Below are 6,041 nucleotides of genomic sequence, written 5' to 3'. Positions count from 1 at the left end.
AAAACACACATCCCCAATGGTTCTCATAAGGGATACAAATTTCATTGCACAATGTAAGGACCAGTTTGATCCTAATGGATACATCCAGATGACATAGTTAAACGGGGTGGAAGAGAGTTTGTACCGTAGCTCTGATCACTGCAGAACGGACAATCCCAGTTTGTTCAGCAGTCAGTAATAGATTGTCACTGAAGTTTACAGCCCGTGGCTGAAATGAACCATTAACTACAGTTCTTCCAGATTTAACACAAAGGGTGCTGCCGTGAATATGTTTAGCCGTCACTCTAGAAGTTAAGCATTATGTTGTGATGCCATTACTTCAGTAATGATTGACAAAGCTAAGCTACTCTTGAGATATACCGTTGTGGCTTTGCTTCAACTAAAAGGTCAAGAAGTCTAACCAACTCTGGTACATATACTCAACCCAGGTTTGTAATTTATTGTTAAAGTTTTGCATAAACCCAGTCCAAATCCTGGTGTTCTTAAATGTTTACTTTCAGCTCACTACTAATTAAAGGCAAGCCTCTGAAACGATGACCTCTGAGAAAGCGTCTCTCATAATGGTGCTAAGTACACGTGCTACACAATACAAATGATCTGAACATGCTGGTGTCCTGGTTCAGACCAATCCTTTTCAATTTTGTTCAACAGTAAATTGCCAAACCAATTTCTTAGCTGTTTTCTTAAAAGAAAAGCTCCCACAATATAAAAATGTGCACAGCCTTGCTGGGAACCTTGTGACTCTTACAATTTCAGGCTTCAAAGAGATCATCCATCAGTGAACTAATTTCAGATTTCTTCTTCTCACAATTACTTTCCTCATGCCAGCACCCAGAGTACTTCCAATATAGAGCTACCGAATGGATCATTCCCAGTATTTCAGGGGGCAGGTACCTCGCTGAGCTCTTGTTACTGAAAAATAACACATAGCATCTGTTCTGGGTATATTTCTAGAAGAAAAGGGGAAGAATTGAATTCTGCCACTGCTCAGCTTCCTGGCATCCAGGCAAACTTTGACATTTTCTGCTGGTTGGCCCCATACAGAGGTTTCAAGTGTTGGAGGCAATTTGTGGAGCCTGTCCCTGCATTCTCAGTGATGATGTCAAGAGGAGAGAGAGTTGGCTAAGAGGGGGTGCCGGTGTGATCCCAATACTGAAAAGAGCTGCTGCTTCAGCAGGAAAACTCCCTCTGTCTGTGATCTGCTGAGCAGCTTGAATACATTAATGTCATAAAAAGCCCCAGCACTTGCTCTAAGGCAGACGGGACCTGACACCGAAAGCCTAGAGGAGCTCTGCACCAAAACTCACAGTGGGCTGTGACCCCTCCTGCCCGCTCCCTGCCTACTGCGACACTGCTGCCTTTGGGGTTTAGCAAAACTGAGAGACTCATCTTCTGGGTAGCTCTGTTCCGAAGGTTACCTTCAGTCTGCGGGATTTTTCTAGGCTTTTTTTTTTTATTCCCCCATGAAGAGATATATACACACATATGTATATACATACATGAAAGGTAACCCCTGCTCCTTCCCCTCATCCACTTACTGATAAAAAGTTTGGCATCTCTTGCCTCCTCAATCAGTTATATCCACCTCATCAGTGGACTTGGGAGGCTGCTCTCTGATAGATGTTAACTTGTGACCATTAGATTAAAACTCTGTTATTTCCTCGTCACCTTATGTCGTTGCTAGGTGACAAATGCATCTCCCAGGCAGCAACAGGGACTACTGCAACATAGAGCAATTTATGATTGTCCATTATCTCTTCGCTTAAAGTACCTGGTCCTTTCGATGGGAGGAAGATGTGCAGTTCTAGGATCATCCAAAGGGTGACTTTTAGAGTTGCCACAGAAACAACCAGGGGGCTGGCTCTTGCTGGACTTCATGAGAGGGGATGCAAGACTGGGAGACAGGAGGAATTTGGGAGAAGCTGATTTAACTTGTGAAGTCCGACGAGGCCGAGGTTGGTTTAGGGGTTTGTATTTCAGGAACTGAACTCGTCCTTGTACGTATGTGCACTAGAAGTGATGGCCTTTGCTGGTTTGAATGTCATACAATCATGCTTTTGGTTTGAGTCAAAGTTTCAGGGAACACCCTGGGCACCTCTGAATTCTGGTGAGAGTGGGAGGGAATTTACTGGCAAACAAGAGCCCACCCCCCTGGCAGCTCATAAGCACAGCTATCAGTTTAAACCTGTTTAAAGTTCTTCCTTAGCTGCCTTTAGAGCATTTGGTGGATGCTGGGGATGACTTTTGAGAAGGCAATCACCTTGCTAAGCTCCAAACAGCCTCCCAGTACAGTCCAGAATGGGACTGTGAAAGACTTTTCCAGAAAGAAAGCAAGAAAGGAGAGTGGCAAGAGGAAGGGTGGGACAGACACAGGGAAGAACATAAGACAGGATGGAGAATGCGCAGAGATGTGGTGTGGAAGGGAGACAAGGAAAGGCAGGGCAGCCCTGCTCTCTACATTAAGATTGACTGACAAGAGGTAATTAAGCATGTGTTGGCTTTTTTATGTCTCAGTGTTTTCACATCACCACCATAATCAATTTTTTCCTCAGCCCAAGCCTGCTGGGATCTTTCTTCCCTACTTGACTTCACCGCCATGGCTGGCTCAGTCTTTGCTTTTGCAGCTGCATCCTTGGCCTCTGGGCTGAGCCAGGCTGCAATCACCCCAGCTGTGATCATCCCTCTCGGCCTGTCCTGGGAAGACTCAGGGCGGGTAAATTGAGTTTAGCTGAAGAGAAGTGTAACAGAGAGGGCTGAGGATCGAACACTGCCTCTGCAATAGGAGAACTAAAGCACCTTAGGTCTCATACTTGTGAAATGAAAGCTGCAAGTTGCTGCTTGCTCCCTACAAACACACAGAAATGAATAAATCCAGTGCTGAGGAGAGCTATTTAAGCTAATGGCCAGTGCTGGCATGGGAACAAACAGTAGCAAACTGGCCATGAATAAATTGAGGCTGGAAGTGCAAAGAAGGTTCACCCCATCCGGAGTAGTGAGGTTGTGCAGCAGCTTGTCCGTGGGAGGAACGTGGGCACAAAACCAAATGGCTCCCGGGATGGAAGTTGTGGAGCTCCCACAGGGGATGTAACCACTTCAGCGGGACTTGCTGACCCAGGGAGTTTTTTTCCGCTCCATGGAAACTGCCCCAGTTGGTCCTTAGACCCTCAAACCCATCTGCACGTACAGGAGTCAGCCGAGACAACCCTGGGCTTGCATGAACAAGGAAGGATGAACTCTTTAAAACAAGCCTTGGTAGAGCTGGCACAGCCTGTTGTCTTTCAAAATGGTTATAACTAGTTGCTGCTCACTGATGAATATGGCTCTTTGTGAGCCTGTGCGGGGGACGTGCTGCGCAGGGGGAAGGAAAGACTCCGGGCACTGATTTAAATGAGTGCAAACAAGGATGACATTGTTCTGCTGCATCCTCCCCAGGAGCAAGGCTTTGCAGGTCACCCTCGGATCTGAGGCAATTGCAACTACCTCCGCTGCTTTGGATGTGTGGAGTGCCCTTTTGTTTGTCTTGGTGTGTCAGTAGGGAAAATCCAGCAGAGAATGGGGTCGCTGAAGCCTTTTGCCTGGCAGAAAGCTGAAGGAAAAGGAATCTCCTTTTACGTTAGTTATTTGTAAAAGGGATTTCTCCTATATGCGTGTGCATATCTCAGACTGAGAACTACAGAAAACTGTCATCAATACACAGGTGTTAATGGAGTTCTCAAATTCTTAAATCACACATTCATAGGAAGTCAAAATTTTAAAACTATCCAAAGTATAAAGTCCACTGAACTGTTGTGAGAAATTGCTGTGAATTGTCCAAATACTCCTGTTCCAAGCCCAAAATGAACACCTGAAATAGATACTGCAACAACTAAAATATTGAGCACACAGGAAAGGATTTAGGCAGGAGCTTTCTTGTTCTAGAATTTACAGGGGGAAGCAGCTTTGAGAAACACATCTTTCCAGCAGGTGTCTTGTGTATGCCTACAACTCTGGTACCGACTCTGCTCTCACCATTAAAAACAGAAATCAGTGTGCAGTGTTTTACAGAGAGCTGTGTTGTGGTGGGGCAATGGGAAGCTGAAAGAATTTAGAGAAGTGGTTTGTTTGGTTTTGGATATTTTTTTCCTCTAAATTGAGTTTTGTTTTGAAAACTTAAGTTCGATCATAAAAAAAAAGTGCCAAAATAACAGTCTAATCCTAGCAGTTGTTTGGTTTTACAGGAGAATTCAGAGCTCAGAATTACATTAAGATCTACTGCAACTGAGGAATAAATGGTAGTGTGACTTCTCTTATTTCTGGCTTGGACATTAGGACTTGAGATAATTCTCAGCTCTGTCACTGACTTCCCACATAGCCACGAACTTCTCTGTATTACAGCCCACCTGGAAAAAGAGTGTAAGAGACCTTTCATCTCACATGCTCTCCAGATGGGCACTGTACCTCCCACAGAGTATGTCAGAAATCAGTTCAAAGGGCTGGATAACCTTCGAGACTTGAGGAAGAGGAAAGCAGAATTAAGATAAAGCCAATAAAATTAAAAGCAGCTTGAATAAAGAGAAAGATGAAGTATATCAGAAATACAGTTAAAGTAATCACCAGCAGAAATTTTCCCCTTTGTTTTTTTTTTAACGTGAAATAGAAGCTGATTACAGCTACTTGAATCCTGAAGCCTGCTGCTGTTTCTTTGTGCTCAAACAGGTCCTCTTCCTTTTAATCAGTTAAAATTGTATTTGTGTTTTAATCATTAGAAATTATATTTGGGTTTTAATTATTTTTCTTAATTTCTCTTCTTTTTTCATTACTCTGTTGCCAGGAGCTAAGAAATTACAGTTAAAAAGTTAAATGTCTTTTGTATTTTAATCCCTGTAATTTGCTTAGCTGCTGGATGTAAAAAGACAAAAGGAGAATAAATTGCTTGAAAGCAGATAGAGGCTTCATTTTCCCCTGCCTTTGAGTTACTGATATCACATTGGACACCACATGGGAGGTTTTGGCTGAGAAATTAGCATGAGAATATCTGGCACATACTGAAACACATTTTCAAGTCAATTTTCTAGGCAGAACCACTTAGCAATGAATGCTGAAATACATCACGCTGCTGGTCATTATCAGCTGGCACATGCACTACTTCACCAAGAAACCCTGTGTCTAAGGGTTAGCTCTGCAAGAGGGGCCACACGGGCACAGGGCCACGTACGTGTGCAACACCCAGATCCCAGGCACCAAAGGCTCAATGTGCTGTGCCCTTAAGGGAAGACACCTGCTAATATTCCAGCCTAACGCTTCCTCAGATTTTCCAAATACCTATTGACTGTTGCCACAGTTGATGGCTTATAGACTTACCCTGCATCTTGAATTCTTGCCAGTTGCCCTTTCTGGGTTTACTTTGAATTGTTGGTAGCTTCAGGTGCAGCTTGTCCCCTGCTAAGCACCCCCAGCCCACCTGGGCCACAGGCAGGGAAGAGCAGTGAGTTCAGACCCTCATTTCTTGCAGGCAGTCAGCTCAGAACACACTGCAGCCAGAATTAGGGAGGGCTCATATCAGAGCTTATGGATTCAAGCAGCACAGCATCAACAGGCTGCTCTCTTAACTTCCCTCTTGTGACAGGTAAAAAGTCAAATGCTCTGCCTGGGAACATGGCAAATTGATGCTTGAGATGAGATGCTGTGTGCCCACCTGCCTTGTGCTCCCCAAGCATGATGCAGCAGCATAGGTGGGATCTGGGTAGGGATGAGATAATGAGGATCTTCTGCGTTTGCTGCTCTTTCACATCAGCCTCCAGAGCCCTGCAGCACAGCCAGGCTGTCCTCTGGACACCCAGCTTAGCTCACATCCTCTGGAGGCTGCTGTCAGTGTGAGAAACACTGGCTGGAAGACCAGACTGAGAGCTTGCATCTTCCTCCCTGCTCTGCAGAAGTTTGCTGCATGTATAAACAGAGAGATGGGGGATTCTTCCTGGGCAACCAGGGATTGCAAATAAGGCCACGCAAGAGGCATACTTAGCATAGCCCTTTCTCCCCTTCACCTTGCACATCCCCCACCA

The sequence above is a fragment of the Strix aluco genome, chromosome 9, assembly GCF_031877795.1.
Source record: "Strix aluco isolate bStrAlu1 chromosome 9, bStrAlu1.hap1, whole genome shotgun sequence".
Lineage (NCBI taxonomy): Eukaryota > Metazoa > Chordata > Aves > Strigiformes > Strigidae > Strix > Strix aluco.
Note: the sequence above shows the minus strand (reverse complement) of the source record.